We start from the raw sequence: 17,204 nt of genomic DNA, 5'->3' as shown, positions 1-17,204 counted from the left end.
GTAAAACTCCTAAGGGGGACAGATTTTTATGAATTGTAAGATTGTTAGTCACTGGCAACACTTGAAAATTATTGTTTTAGTACATAATCATGCATGGCCAGGAAGATTGCAGCTTTATGTAGATAGCGTCAAGTGGGAAAGAAAAACTGAGCGGCACAGATGCCAAAACAGCTTAAATATTTTAAAAATTTGGATAATTAAAACATTGTTGCTAGTGCTGCTGTGTTTCTCTTACTTTAGTAAAATAAGAATGACCCTTTCAATTATCCAGTCCAAGTGCTTTTTCTAAATATGCTTTTTCATGTTGATCACCTATGTGAACAAAAAAATACATACGTTCTAATTGTCCTTTTATTTAGGGAAATAGTCTCAGAAAGAGGAAAAAAAAAAGGCAGTCCTAGCAGTAAGTAATATTTACTTGACTATATCTTATAATTTGTTACAGGACTTTAACAAAGTTATCCTCATGGGCTTTTCTGGCACTGTCATTACTTAACGTGCATAGCCCCGCATGGTTCTGCAGCCTGTTTCTCACATCAAGACAGTGCAAGACATAGAAAGGTAACTGCAGCTGCAGCAGTTAGTGGGCTGTTCTGCCCAAATTTGAAAATCAGCTGGGTTAGGAGGGAAGAATGTTGTATACAGCAGTTCTGTTTCTGCTTTAGCAACTCTCAGCAACATCAATCTCTTTCAATTGCTATGTATGTAGTATATATATGTATATAATTTGGTGGAAGAGGATGTTTTTTCCCTTTTTCTGGTAGCTGAATTGTATCTGTCACCATAGTTATATTTCTGCTAATTACTAGTAACTTTTGCAAAGGATTTCTCTATGGAGAAGAAGGTGAGCATATGTAATCCAGATGTGATACAATATATTTGCATATTGTGTAATTGGCTTTATGTCTATATCCTCAGTGTGATGATTTGAGAATCAACATAGTCAAGCTTAGTGCTTGTAATTCATTCTTCCAGGGATCTCATTCAGCATCACTGCCCAGTGCCTGCAAGCTGTTTGGCCTGGAGAGTTTCTATTGAAAATCAACATAGAGAAAAAGATCTTCTGATCAGCATAGTACCTCTATTCAGTCCGATATCTTCAACAAAAAAAAAAATTGTTTTCCAGAACAAGGCCTTAATCATATGGTGTGATAAAGGGCTGAAAGGATGATGACTTGTAACAAGGGCCTATGATAATTTCTAATCACCACAAAAGAAAGTTTTACAGTTTCACAGAACTGCTTCATATCGAATAGGCCAGTAGAAAGAGGTGGACTTGTGTCTTAAAAAGCTAGCTTCAGTAAATAAGTCTTTTTCTTTTCTTTTTTTTTTTTTTAATTTGCTGATAATTCACTTATTTGAAGTGAAGTATCTCCTTTTTCTTGATTGGCTTTCCAATGAAATCAAGTAATCATGTTATTGTCTTGGGATCAGAAGTCTCACTTTTTTCTGACTCATGCAGTCTGCAGTGTCCCAGACTCCCTCCTTAGCCATAGCCAGAATTCACTGGTGTGAATGAACCTGTTTGCTTCTCTGAAAATGTATGTATGTAATGCCTACAAAAAAGAAACATTGGAAATTTCCAGAAGACCAATCTTATTACTCTTGACATCTGGGTAATAAAAATTAAGAAACTGGAACCCTAATTGTTTATGGTAAACCAGTATAGATAATAATTTGCTTTAATGAAATTGTAAGAGCTGTCATGTGGATTGCCACTTTCATTACTAAACAGAATTTTTAACACCCGTGGTTAGAGTTGCCTAATATTCTCTACCCCAAAATCTTATTTTCACTTACTATAATATTTCTTTTTTTTTTAGTTAATGAGATTGAATTCTCTGGGCTGGTTGGCTGTTTCAAGTCCAGTGCTTTTTGAAAACTTCAGAAAAATCCTTTGTCCTTTTTGAAGAATAAGATCAAGGAAAATAAGTAATTTTATTTTTGTTATTAAATTCTTACTACCATCTCATTGAGGGATTTTACTCCAGGCTCTGGAGCATAGACTTTAACTTTGGGAGGAGCATGGTTATTAGGTTGAGGTTGTGCCTTTTTCAGTCACTGTTAAAGCTGACCAAAATCTGGCATTGTTTTACAGATCTGAAAATTATGTTGTTATAGTTCTGAAGAGTTTCACAGCTATATCCCCTGATGGATCTGTCTACATCTAATATACTTCTTATTCCCCCAACAACTGCTGTGTTGCAAAAATTCTGCAAACAAGCCATCTTGACAGAATAAGTCAGCATCCCCTATTTGGAGACTGGAGGAACTGCTCTGGAGTTTCTAGTGCTTTCTGTTGTATTAAGCACTGGTGAGATGGTAGAGACCGTCTATTTTTATGTGTTTGTTGCTCCCCTTGAAAGGCTCCAACAGCACAGAGGATGAGCTGGGTCTGACTGATGTATCGAAGGGGAAGCTGAAGGAAAAGGTTGAGACAATACTTCTCTTGGATGCAATACTGGGAAAAAAAAATGCAGTGCTTTAAGATTTCCTTGGTCACAAAACAACAGAAACATATGGCTTCCTCCAGTGAAGAAACTGTTGTCAATATGAACTATAGTTACACTTCATAGGTACCTTCCTTTGCCATGGATTATAATAGTGATAATTATGTTTTCCATAGGAAACATGAAGGTGAATATAAAATGTCCCAGCGTGATAATATAATTGATATGCTGTTGATACCCTTTTCTGCTTCAAGGAGAGAAAACGCAATTACAAAAACTGAGTTTTAGATCACAGTCAATGTTCCCAAATTATAATTATTTATTATAATTTATTAAAATAAACATATTACATAGTCTGTTCCAAGGATTCAAGAAGTTTAAAGCATTTAGAAAGTTAGGAAATTGTGGATTCAAGCATCTGAAAAATTGGTTTTATTGACAAGTAGATTAATAACAGTAGTGCTTTTATTAAAAGCATTTACAATTTGTCTGCAGAAATTCTCAGTGAAGTAGCCATGCAGAAATATTTTACATACTTCCAGAGAAATCTGATGATTAAAAAAAATCTTCCTGGTTTTTGAATCTTTTTTACATCAGTAGGACTTCAATATGGCTTTCTTCTCTGAAATGACATTTTGGAGATCTTCTTTCTGGTATGCAATAATGCAAGTCTAAAATATCTCCAAATGCTATCTGAATTTACGTAACTGGATCATTAACCTGAACTTTAGGTTAACTCTAAACATTTATTCATAGGGGAAAAATATTCTCCCTTGGTTACATTAGACCCCGGGCAGCCTGGAGACTTGGGGTTTTGTCTTCAACAGTGCCAGGAACATCCTTTGGAAAGGCTGATACCTGCAGGCACAGCTGTATCTGAAACTAAGCTCTTCAAACAAAAAAAAGCTTTTTCCTGTGACACTGTGGTTTGCTACTGTTAACAGCTGCCCACCTTGTCTCTTCCCAAGAGGTCTCCATCCCCAGAGCTGAGGGGAACATGTACTTGTACCCCTCTTCACCAGTTTGCGGTCCACCGTGTTCGTTCAAACTCATCAACAGTGTGAGTTAAACAGCTGAGCAGTGCCCCCAGGTAGCTACCAGGCAGTGGATTAAAAAAAAGCGTGGTGACTCTGAGGCCAAGGGGCAGGAGGGTTGTTTGGATTAAGGTGTTAACAACTGTCATGGCAAGATGAGCCAAGGCTCTTTTGTCAAAGCCCTAAATGTACGTCATTCCTCCTTATAAACCCCGCTCTGCTGCTTCTGATCTTAGGATCAATGGGAGTTGCTGAGTCCTTGTCATGTTCGAAAGTTTGTCTTTTTTTCCCAGAGTCATAACAGAAGTATTTAGGTGTTGAAATTAAGGATTCTTTTTTTTTTTTTTTAAATCATAGTCCCAAATTTGTTTCTGTGTTGAGGAGCACAATTCAGTACATGTGCAGATTCTGAAACTAACCAACTAACTAGCTAAATGTAGGACTTCAGTTCTTTGGCTTTAAAGCTTGCACAGAGCAAGGCAATGTTTTTGAGGCAGACATGGAAGCTTGATTTAGTGACAGAATCCACCACAGTTCTCGTTACAGTTAAATTTTCCTAATGAATACAGTTCTTCTGTGGAAAGTCTTACTTCACAAGTCAGGGACAGACACTTTTTCCACCTAGGCCTTTCTTTGAACCACTTTGGAGAGGGTGTAATATTAGCTGCCGCTATAACCTCGTCTGTTCACAGTCCCTGAGTTGCAGGCAACAGCAGGGAGCTCAGCATGGGCTAAACACCCAAGTATTCACTTTGATTTGCAGAAGGATTTTGCATCCAGCAGTGAGCTTTGTGCTGCTGCTACCTGGTCTGATGCTACTGCAGTGGTATCTACATTGCACTGCAGTGATTGCACAGCCAAGAATAATTTTTGGAGAAAAACAAATAAATATTGAAAATGCTTATATGCCTCACAGGGTTTGTAGTCAGGCATTCTTTATGCACGCTGGTGATTTACCTTAAAATTGTTAGATTGGAAATGTTATATATCCTAGATTAAATGAACAAAAGTCTATAGGCTGACCTTTGATGTAATATTGGTTCTAAAACATTGCTGAAGTAGTTGCTGCTTGAACTAGATTTAAAAAAAAAATAATCCAATTTTCATTTAAAAGTTACTGTTGATGGAGAGTCTAATGTCACCTCTACTAAGTTGTTCCAGTGGATGGTTACCCTTCTCTTTAAAAATGTCTATGTCATGAGTAGGCTGCATTTATCTAACTTGTCTAATTTCCAGGCATTCACTCTTGTTACTTCTTTCAGCACTAAGCTGAAGAGTTGCTTTTTCACGTGTCTGTTTGCTGTGTTGGAACTACAGACCAGTTACCTTTGATAAGTCAAAGCTTTTCCTCATTAAGCTAACTAAATCAAAGTCCTTGAGTATTTCATTAAACACGTAGTTCCCAATCATTTAATAAATGTTTCAGTTCTTCCCTGACCCTCTAACTTTTAACATGCTGCTTGAAATACTGGTGCTAGAACTGCACGCTGTATTTCACCAGCAGCTGTAGTCATTTGAAAAACAGAAGCGATAACACGTACCAGATTCCTACTCAATGCTCCCATGTTAACAAGTACAATGATCACAGTAACCCTTTCGTCACACCGTTGCTTTGGTTATCAGTCAACTCCCCAGTCAGAACCACAGTTTCCCAAAATAGTGTTCCTTGCTCTGAAACACCCTTCAGTATTTGTTCCCAGGCATCTGACTTTTACAGGAAGAACCCTCATTTTCCTTTGCACCGAAGCTTTGGTAAATACATTCTTTGCAGCTCCACTTCTGGCAGTCTTCCACTTCCATCCCACGCTCATCACTGTACATCTCTCCATATTCTCTCCTCGCACTGATTTGGAGTCATCATGACCAGATTGCCTCTACAAATAAATGCCCTTGGGAAGCCAGGAGTGCTCCACTCCACCGCTAAGTAATAGCAAGTTTCCATATCCATTAAAGCAGCCATGTCCCCTTTGATTCTGCCTGAACATGTCCTAGGCTTCTGAACAGAAGCATGTGTAATCCCACCTGGAGATGAGTCAGTAAGTTGTAAACACAGAGATTTTCAGAACTAGTGAATAAATCTGTCCAAATCTGGGCCTTGTGTCAATGGCTAAGAACTGGCAACAGAGAAACTGAAGGATGAGGGGACCAGAAGAGGACTGCTGATACTGGACATGCCACAGCTGTGAGGAGCTGGATCACGGTAGCATCAAACCAAAAAATTATGTGATGTTTAGTTACCCACAAAACCCACAAGTGATATGATCCATGGCTGTACCTTTGCACTGTATGCACTAAATGCCAGGCATTGGGTTGGTTTGGAGTTTTGTCCATGCATATTACTTTGTCTCACATCTATTCCTTCCTGGTGCTGTTACATGCCTAGAGTCAGAGTGCTGTGTAAACCTCATAAACTTCAGCCTGAACTGGATGACTCTGCTGAGCAACATTTACGTTTTGGAAAGACTTTATTCTTTCAGTGACTTCTGCACAGTTTGCATATGCATCCATATCGTGGCTCAGCCCCCTCAAATCACAGTACTGGCTCTTCTTGAGGAATAGTAGGGAAACAAAAATCTGGCAATTATTGCTGCTGAAGACAGTATTTTGCTGGGTGCTGGCCAAAAGCAAATTCCTGACCATTGCTTACAAATACAGAGGTGAGCCTTTCTCCCTTCCACATTCCTAAAGAGTTTAAAGATTTTGGGGATTTTAACTGCTCTCTCTGTTTTCCTTTGACAGCAACTTTGTGATGCAGGTAAACAGCCATTCATACTCTTCTCCCTTTCAACTGAAGTGATCAAGTTGTATGAATGAGTACAAGGCTGTAAAAGGTGTGATATCCATTCACACTTTCTCTCCCAAATCTTAAGACTCCTGCTGAAGAAAGTGGTGTATCGTTACGAGGTGCTCATTTAAAAATAATTTCTAAATTTGTTTTCTTCCTGGTATCACATGTCCAGTAAAGCCAAATAATCCTGTATAAGCTCATTTCAACATGTGTCTCCTTCCTAACTGCTAAGTATTCCTTAACATGAGGCTCATTATGGAATAGCAATTTCTTCAATTAATTCCTGTGGGAACCTTTTAAAGGTTGCATGCTTCTGAGACCTGGTCTCCTGGTCATCATTTCTCCCACAAAGAACAGGCAAATCAGATATACATGTGCTCAGGTGTTACTTCAGTATGGAGATGGGATGTGGCTACAGCTCACACGTGGACCTGGGGAATTTAAAGTGTTTGTGAGTTCTCCATTTTTCTTCCAAAAAGCTGACAAAACAGGACTTTGGAGGAAAAAAGCAACCAAACATGATGCTTTGCAGAGGAAGGATGCTTATTGTAGTGACAGATCCAGCATGAAAAATAGTGAAAGAACGTTGGCTCGTGGTTTCATTAGTGTGCTCATTTTTTCCTGCTACTGAGATTTCATAACATAAATGGCCAAAATCACATTACAGAGACAATTCAAACATGAGTAGAGATTTTTAAGACGTTGCACACTACTTGCCCTTAAACAGTTACTGCAGAATGCTGTTAATTTTGCAGTGTATTTTATTATTATTTGTAGGTGTAATAAAAAAGAACTGAAAGCTAAGGTGCAGAGACTTCAAGGATGAAAAACTCTCCTGTGCCTGCTCAGATAGTTAGTATTTCCCTTTACCGTTCCAGCAGCTGGAGTGCATCTAGGGTTGGGAGTAAGATGAAGAAAAGATCATGATAAAGAGCACCCTTGTGCATCTTTCCCATTTGCCTGTTGGCTGTTTTGAGAAATATCCTTCTATACCTCAGGAAAGTCTTGCCTCTGGGTAGCATCCTCAAAAGTAAGAATAGCTTTGATGAATGTGGAATGCTATTAGCAACCATCTAATTGCTATTCTTTTTTCTGCCTACCCACCAAAGACTAACATTGCTGGTCAAACACCCAGCTACTGTCACAGAGGATTTAAGTAGGAGAAAATAATTTCAAATATAGCTCAGCCTCTCCAGGGAAGTCAAAAGAAATCACAAGGTAGAAGAGTAGCTGGAAATGGCTCCCCAAAAGCTTTGGGGGAGGTGGGAAAGGGGAAAAGGATTATTTTATATTGCTGGCACTGATATTATGAAAAGGGGTCACCAAGTGCCTGGGATATTTCCATCATGCTACTGTATAGGGGGTAGCTCTTCTCCATTGAGAAGCAGACAGATCTCCACAGGAAAAGAAAGATCTGTTTGGGGGATTATTGAATTTACTCTAAGAGAGCAATGAAGAGACAGCTGAGAAGCAAATAGTTTCTTATGCTAGGACCAAGGGACCAAACTGGAGCAAAAGGCTCTGGAAGAGGTCAAAATGAAGAAAATAAAAGGAGAAGTGATGCCAATGGACATCTTCAGCAAAAGGCTGGGCAGCACGGCCCCAAGCTCTGCTGCCATCACTGTAGGGAGCACCTTTTCAAGCAATGGCTATAGGACCTTCCCACAGCAATCACTCCCTGCTTCTTTCCTCCCTGCAGAATAAAACAGTCCTTTCCACATATCCTTGGGAGAAATTCAGCATTTAACCATAAGTGGTCCAAAAGCGTTTTCCATTTTCAGACGAAGCAAAATGAAGCCAACCTATTCTTTCTTCCGCCTGAGGAACCCAGAGAAAGCACCATATGCTGGGGAACTGAAAATAAACCAGATATTCCCTACTGAGGTGTGAAATCTTAACACCATTAATATCCAGATTATCCAGAGAGCAGATTTTCCTTTGGGTGCTGCTGGAAATGAACCACAGTTCTTGGCAACATTGATGTTTCCACATTAATATTAGTGAACCTTCCTTAATAATTGATGAGGCCTTGCAGCAACATGAAAAAATACCTTGTCCTGTAGATGAAAATTTTGGCTTGAAACCTTGCTGAAGGTTAGTCATGTACATCCCTCTACGAGTCCTGACGGAATCAGGAATGCAACCATACAACGCAATTCATAGGTCTCTCTGAACAGCCAAAGTTGCTGATATGACACAACAGCACTGCTCCTTACAGGACTTCCAGTCTTCCCTATGATTGCTCCACTGTGATCTGCTCAAATAGTTAAAATAGCTAAAAACAAGCAAGCAGCAGGTAAGTGAGCTTTCTGATGACAGTGAGATGTGGAAACACCCATGAAGATACACAGGAGAGCAGCCTTTGTCATGTTGAAATTCTGCTGCTGCCATTGTTGGCAGCATCATTGCTCTGGTCCTTGTCGCTGCAGTTGCCTTATCTCAGTAGCAGAAGCCAACTACGAAAAGCTGCACCATGTTCCGTAGAATTACCTTTTCAGCCTGTTACTCCTCTTCCATGAGCTGAATGACCATGACATCTGAAAGTACACAATACTGCACAGTGATATCCGTCTGCTATAAAATTCCACTTGCAAAGGCACAGCCTATTTGTATTAATAAGATTTATATTCACAGCATTAATCAAGATTCCTTCAAGTATCCCGACAGCAGTTCAAAAACAGAAATGGCAAAAGTAATGGATGTCAAAAAAGCAATGATGAGAGTGTTAGTCTGAGTCACAGTCTGTAATTCCTGTCTTCAGGGAGTATACTGCACTGTGAAAAAAAACCCCAACCCAAACGTGGAGGATAGAGGTATGTGACGGAATGTCACACCGTAGGGCATCTTTCCAGACTACAGAGTAGTGCATTTGAAAAAACTGCATTAATGATGAGACTACTGTAAGCTGGTGTCGTAAAGTGATACAGACCCACTTGGGATTGATATTGCTAAATTGCTGTGCTTAGCGTAAGTTAGTGCATCTTATGTACAGTCAATTACAGATGCAGTCTCAGAAAGGTGTATATGAAGCACTTCTTCAGTTGATCTTACTCGCTATTCTTTGTTCAAACCTGTGCCAAAAAGTATTTAAAAAGTCCTGAGAAAGTCTGTTTTATTGACTGCCATGGCTCTCCCCTAGTCCATTCTTGTTTAAAAACTGGGCAAAGCCCTGTAAACACACAGAAGTACAGAATTAAGTTTGAAATTAACCTCAATGCAACTTAGTGAGACCATTTAAGCAGTCAGAGTCAGCGTGGTTTTACGCCAATAAAGTATTGTTACAAGGCATAATCCCATTAAATAGAATTATGTCAGTGTTTAGTACAAAATAATGTACATTATCCTAGCTATATGAAGTCATGATAGAGTACGGTGCCAACACACGTTAAGAACTCTTTGCACAATCTTAGCAAAAATTTAAACACTGCCAGTGTCAACTGAAGGACACCAGGAATTTTGTTCATGTCATGCTGGGTCTGAAAAAAAATCCTATGATAATGAAAGATTTTGTTTGTTTCAAACTAAAAGGAAATGAAAAACCAAAATAATCCTGTTACCACAAGGCTCTTTACTCAGGTAATGATTCAACTAAATCCAAACTAAAAAAAAATAATTAAAGAAAACTCACTTTTAAAAATAAAATAAAACAAACCCATCTGTGTTGTTGTTCAACCTGTTTGTGTTACATGGAATGTAACACAATGTTACATGTTAACACCCTGTTTGTGTTACATGGAATAGTTGATGGAAGAATCAGAAATATAACTCTGGCCAGCCAATACATTCACCTGTCTACACAAGCATCGTAGTTTTATAGGTCTCTAAACATCCAACAGTATCAGTTCTGTTGTTCTTTAATTGTGGAGAAGTGTACAGAAAAGACATGGGGATATCTATCATCTCCTTAGTTCTTACAGAGCAAATAAATCTTAAAGTAAGTTCCCATACAAGGAAAAACATTTTATTTGTGCCTGTCTATATTCAAAGCATTAGGCAATACCTCTTCAAGCGTCCTGCCAACAGTTCAAACATGGAACTGTCAAAACTACTCCGTTAATCACCTTAAAGATAATCTTAAAGCTGGGAAGGCCTCAGAGGCTTGGATAAAAGAGTCTGCACCTGCTTGACATTTTTGCCTTTATGGCCAAGTTTTTTCAGCTGGTAATTCTCTGTTATAAAAGCTTTAAGTTTCCATAAGTGTTAAATCAATCAAGCACTGTATAGACAAATAGAAAAATTCATAAATTTGAGACTCCCTAAAAATTAAGCACTGAGATAACAATATTTGCTTTGACTTGCTGAAGAAGCCTGCTGTTAGGATGAACTGGCTAATAAAATCCAAAAGTCACTGGAAAAAAGAAGCAGTGAATATTTTGACATTGTACTAAATAGTCACATTTGAACGCTGCTTCTCCTTGGTGAAGCCCAAGTAACATTTGCTGCTAGGAGTGAGTCCCTTGACTTCAGTTGTCTTTAAATTTGTCCCAGTGTGAGATTCTGCCATTCCTCTGGCTCCTACTGTGGGGAATGAACATCCCTACTCCTGTATTGTGCTTTACCTACCCATCTGTTCGTTCCCTTTCCTTGATCCTATATATCTAAAATTTATCCTAATTCCTTGAATTCAGCTTCAGGTTAATTTCCATTGAACTCCATTGATGTTATCTCTTAGATTCTGAGCAAACGTTGCATGAGGAACTGGCTACTGCATTATTAAATAAATGCAGCCAAGGTGATTAGACTTTGACAGCTGGCTGGTGTTGAAGTTCTTGTTTTAAAGATTCCTGTAGTTATGTTTTTAATCAATCTAGAAGCAACGCATTGCTAGATGATGATAGGCAATCAGTTTGTTTACAGAGGAAGATTCAGTGCTCCAGCCACTTCGATGTGTGTGTGTGAATTATGTACTGAACTGAAAAAAAAAAAAAAGCACAATATAAGGTAATTTTGAGACTAACAATGCTGACAGTATGTGTCCTTTTAATTGAAGACTCTTTTTCTTCAGGTCTCTTCAGTAAGAGGGTAACTTCTTTAAAATAACAAATTTAATTGTAGCTAGCACTGAAATGATAAATAAAAGATTTGACTCTCTACAGGAGGCTATTTTTTCAACTGATAAAAGAGGAGAGATGTCTGACAGAATAATCTGATTAATTTTAAAAACATGCTCAGCTTTGGACATTATGTCCAAAGGCAATGGCATGATTACTATTGCCTTTAAAAAAGATCCAAAAGTTTAATTTTAGGGAAAACACTGGAAATACTAAGATGGTAGGCATTTGATTGGCTTTGAGGACTTAATAGACAGTTTAGCTACCTTTCAAATTGATGGCTGACATGCCAAAGGGTACATTTTAAATAAGTTGTCTGGATTTCACAATTTCAGCTACTACAGCCTTTATCGGAAATCATACTGATAGTATCTTTGGTAACAACTCTAAGTTTTCTTGAGTTAATTGTTTTGGGTACCACCAACTTTGCCTGTCAAGCAACATGGGCAGGGAACACTCAGACAGCTTTACTGTGCTGATTAAAAAGGAAAAGTTAGTCACGTTTCTGAGGATTTTCTTTGAAAGTGAGATCCTGAACACCTTGAAATTAGTTTATTTTCAAACAATGTAAAAGTATTTTGTCACATGACCACACAGCTGTCTGCAAAGAAGCACTTACATGTTCACACAATGAAGCAGGGTAAAGATATTACAAGAAGCTATTTTGAATTTCCTGACTTTCACAGAACTGAAGTTTCAACTTTAATCAGTGCTAACACAGTTTCTCTTCCCCTCGCTTCTTTTCACAATACAATAAGATTTTATTTGAATATTGTAGTGTGGGTTGTAAAGTCCCAGAGAATTGAAGTGGCAAGTCTCCAGGATCTGACTGTGCTAAGGGAAGAGATGAATTATCTTTCTTGAAGGAGTGAGCAATTGCTTCATGTTTAAAACCCCTCTGCTATTAGGAATGAAAAACAAACACTTGGATTTTGCACTATGACCTCCCTACAATGTCCATGAAGAGAATCACATAAATGCCAACTAAAGCAGGCCTGCACATAGGATGGGCTTTGAAACAATTTACCGAGAGAGTGGGGCTTCGCTAGCTCAAAAAAAATTTTTTGAAAGACGTTTTGGGGACAGATGTATTATTATGCATTACAGCAACTGAACTCTTCCAACTTTTGTTGTTTTAAGCAAAAGAAATGTTAGGAACATTTTAGATTAATATTAATATAACTTCTAGCTCTGAAACAGAGGGCATTTATAACATTTTAAAAATGAATAAAGTATGCTTTGAGAAGCGTTCTTATTGTACCAGAAATACAGTTTTACACCAGACGTATTGTTACTCTACCGGATTTGTCTGTCTCTCTATATGTAATAACAGAGTTCTAATATTAATAAACAGAAACCTAGGTAATATAAGCACCTCTACTTAGAACATTAACTACAATACTAACAGTCCTTTTCATTGTTAAATTTTAAATCTTCATTGCCAAATACACATGAGACAAAATAAATAATTTTGTGTAACTGCAGAAACCTTTCTCCCTCAGATTCCTTTCTTTTCCCCTCCAAGACTTTTTCATGCTATTTTAGTGGTAGCATAACATGTTAACTTCTTTATGCTGCAGTTTGCTGATATGAAGTTTTATTGTACATGTTAATATAGGAAAGCTACAAGAAAGTTGCTTGATCTTCTTCCAAGTTTTAAATACCAATTTTAAGCAGCAATAGTCTCATTCACTAATTGCTGTTTATTTCTTACATGCTACTGTATTTTTCCTTTTCTTATTTTCACTCTCTACCACAGCTGAGTCTCTTTAATTGCAGCACAATTTTTCATTCTGCTCAGGTCAGTTTTATTTCCCTCCTTCCCCCAACTTTAATAATATTTGCACAGAAAAATACTGAGCGCTGTGTTATTTTGAGGTTTTGATAAAAGTAGGCAATCTATTCTAGCTTTGTGTTAAAACTAATGTTAAGTAGCATTATAAGTAAGGTGTGGAACAAAACTGCAAAAGCTGCTTAGCTAAAATGTTTTTTTCAAGAGGTCTTCACATTCGAGCAATAATTCTCAGTGATGCAAAGCTGGGATCTCATTGCTACAGAAAAAAATTCAGTTATCTTTTCTGTTAACAGGTTAAAAAAAAGAAACAGAAGGGCAAAATCTCTCTTTTTTTTTTCCTTACTTCTAAAGATGGTATCTTCTTGTTCTAGGTGCTTTAAACATGAAACAGCCATAGTGTCCTACTCCCACATATTCTTCTCATGCCTTCTCTCCTCTACATGTTGCTCCTCTGCTTTAAGCCTCCAGCCTTTCCCTCAACTTTGCCTCTCAGGTCAAGAAATGGAAATGGAAACATTAATGAAGTTTTTGCTTCTATTGCCCAGACTCTCTTCCGGCATCCTGGAGGCATTTCTAGAACTGCTTAATGCTTCAAGGGAAAAGAATAAGCCTCCTTGTAGTTCTAGTGTTACCAAACTGAACTTTAATTAGTCCATGTGTTCTTCAAGGAAAGAAACCCCCTCTCACTTAGTGCTTCTCTGTGTGTGTCTATGTGTTCATACGACATCTAGCAAAATGGGGTCTTAATGCTGATCCAAATCTAAAAATTGGTCACAAGATCATCAAAAGAAGCTCATATTAATTAAATGATCTGTGTTCATTCCCTTTCATCACTTACTTTCTTCTCTGCATAGTTTTTTCTCCATCTTTTTCTATTTCTTACACTGTATTCATAATGCAGTGAAATGTCAAGGTATTTAAACCAAAATAACTCAGTATTAGATAAACAAAGTACTAAAGTTGTGGGCTGTTTTTCCTCCTCCTGCTCTTCTTTATATCCAAAAGATATTAATGATGGTAATAAGAGTCTGTTCAAAATTTCCATGGAAGGTGAAACATAAGTGCAACTTAATAATGAGCTTCTTCGCAAAACCTTTTTTGACATGCCTGTATTATTGACACTGCTTACCAGGCCCCTGCTGAGTTTAGGGCCTTTTTGTTCTGAGCACTGTGTAAACAAAGAAGAAAAATAATTCCTGAGCTAATGAGGCTAGTTTTAGACTTGGCAGAGGGAGTGAAAGTAGGAAGTTATTCTTCATCTTCAAGAAGGATGATGAAGAGGGATTGCGTACACTCTGTCCTTGAGAGTATCTCTAGCCTGATAAGACTTGACTTAAGAGAATGATACTACAGAAGATATTATAGTTGAATGAACCTGTTAAGACAACCAAGAAAAGGAGCCTCTGTAAATTGAGTATTCTTAAATTTTAAAAATGCTAAATTTCAGAAAAAATAGAGAAAAAACAAGACTTAAGACAGGACTTTTCAGCAATCCACTATTACATAGTACTTGAAACTTAATAAACGTTGACTTACGCTGTTAGAGTTCTGATAAGTACTTACATTGCAGTTATTGTTGGAACACTCTGCTGAGGTTTTAATAAAAATAGACAACTTGGAACTGCCAAAGAAAATTTTATTTTAAAAAAAACCTTGCACATAAATCCATATAAAAAGCTTTTGGTAGCTAACTGAATAAATACAGCAGAACACCCATAAAGAAGCTTGAAAACCTCTGCTACAATTTTGTATTACTTTGTTGTAACATTTATGTTAAATAAGCCACTTAATCTCAACTCTTTAAGATACACGCAAGCCTGTTAGATCTTTAGTTCCTCTTCCACCCTCACTCCACATACCCACTCCTTACCGCAGGTATAGAAGATTTTTAAATTCCTACTTCCCTCTGTTCACAAGGCTGGAATAGAGGACAGGTTTGCATCAGAGGGAAGAAAGAATTTCTATAATGACCAAACAATTAAGAGACTGTGAGTCTCTTTTTTTGTGACAATTGTGACCAAACAATTGTGAGACTGAAGTCTCACAATTTGACTGAAATTTACCTTTTTCTAATTGAGAAGCCAACAGCAAATATGAGCACCTTCCAAGCACTACAGTCTCTGTTTGAATCATTCTTCCCATCTCATCACCTGACATTTCAGGGATTTTTGTTGGCATATTGCAGCAAACATAAGAAATGTTTAAGCTGGAGCTATGGTGTGGAAAGCATGGTCTGAAGGAGATAGATGTAGAGCCTAGAAATTTTTGTCATTTTGTATTACTTTGTAAAGCTATAAGGGAAGGGCAATTAAGTCACAGGATTTGTCTTAAAAAAGTAAACCAATATTGCCTCTGTACAAGTGCACATTCTCAAATCTCTTCTATATAGGTAGTTTTCTGTTATTCAGCGTGACTTTACAAAAAAAATTAGGAGTAAACAGCAAACATTGGATCAAAAATAGACATTCTTTCCGTCTAAGGTTGAGGCAAGAAGAACAGCAAAATTATTCTTTCCACTTCCAGTATCCTTTCACACGGTCCATAGTGTGATCAGAACTCCTTTCTCTTCTAGTTTCACAACTGATGTTTTTCAATTCAGAAATTAATTTCTAAACTCAGCAGCAATAAGATTTCCTTTCAAAAATATTAAATCCAGACATTTTCCTTGACTTGTGGATTCTTTAATATTTGAACTGAATAATAATTCAGTCCTCAATGATTTATTTGCTTACAGAGTTTTTTATCATCAAAGCTTCAATGGCTATTTTGCTATTCCGGCTGATGCAGATGTGTCATAGATGTCTCTGTACTGTCTATCCACTTACATGCTGTTCAATCATTGCCAAAACCGTCTTCACATTTTCCACTAATAGAACCACAGTATAGAGAAATTGTCACATTTACAGTGTTACTAGAACTAATAATCCCTTAAGACTTAACATACTAAAAGGGCAAATAAAACAATGGTCCTCAAGATGGCTGAGGCTATGAAACTCAGCTTTAAAGACTATTGTTTTTTTTTCATTGCTGTTGCTCTTAGACTTTGCTATCACTTCATCTTGTACTGAAGAAAATATAAATTGCTCAACAACAAAGTAAAATTATGGAGAATTTCTAACTCCTAGAAGAGATTAAAGTATACTCAATCTCAAGAACATTTGTTAGGAAGCCTGCTTTACTCACATCTTTTGCATTCTTCCACCCACAGAAGCAACTGTAAAAACTGAATTTTTTTATTAGTCTGAGAAAAGAAAACCACAAAACGGGTAATGTTTGGAGATCAGGTAGGTGTGCACAATAACTTTTTCCATCTCCTTTTTTATGGTACATTTATACAGGGACATCCCCTGAAATGCACTAATATTACATAAAGGAAAGAGACTTGAGGAGGTCTGTAATTTGTTCTCAGTGGGAAACATAAGATGTACAATCTCTGGGGAAGATTGCTCAAGGGATGAAAGAGCTCTATTTTTTCCATTAAACAGCCCCAGCTGTATGTGTCAACCAAAGAGGGGAGCATGGCTCCTCTACCAAATAATCTGCTTCTGTGGACTACCCAGTGATGCTTCATGCTGCATACAGCTCTGAATCAGCACTGATACTGCTATCATATCACACCATTATCTCTCCACCATAAAGGTCTTTGCATCTGCATTCTGATGCGCCCACGTGTATTATTTGTATTATTTCGAAGTAGAACAGCAAATAGCTCTCAGAAAAATGTTTATGCAGTTCCCACAAAGCATAAAAAAATGGGTTTGAACTTTACGGACTGGGTACAAATTAGCCCAGGTTTCTTTTAAGTACCTGGTACAGAAAATCCAAGCATGTTGTTATGGTTGCATGACAAACTGTGCTTTAGATCCTGCTAGGATATTTATCAAGTGACAGGCTTAGTTTCCTTTACCCCTCACAAAAGATGAAGCCTTACAGTCCTGTACCTCTGTATCTTCAGCTGTGTTAGCATTATGGACACGGTCATATCTGGCTAAAGCAAAATCCTTCCTGCCAAAGAGTCTGTAATCAGCACACTGGGTAAAAATTACTCAAACTGAGGTATTTATTCATTCATTCAAAGAACACAGA

The sequence above is a fragment of the Platalea leucorodia genome, assembly GCF_965183815.1.
Source record: "Platalea leucorodia genome assembly, chromosome: 1".
NCBI lineage: Eukaryota > Metazoa > Chordata > Aves > Pelecaniformes > Threskiornithidae > Platalea > Platalea leucorodia.
Note: the sequence above shows the minus strand (reverse complement) of the source record.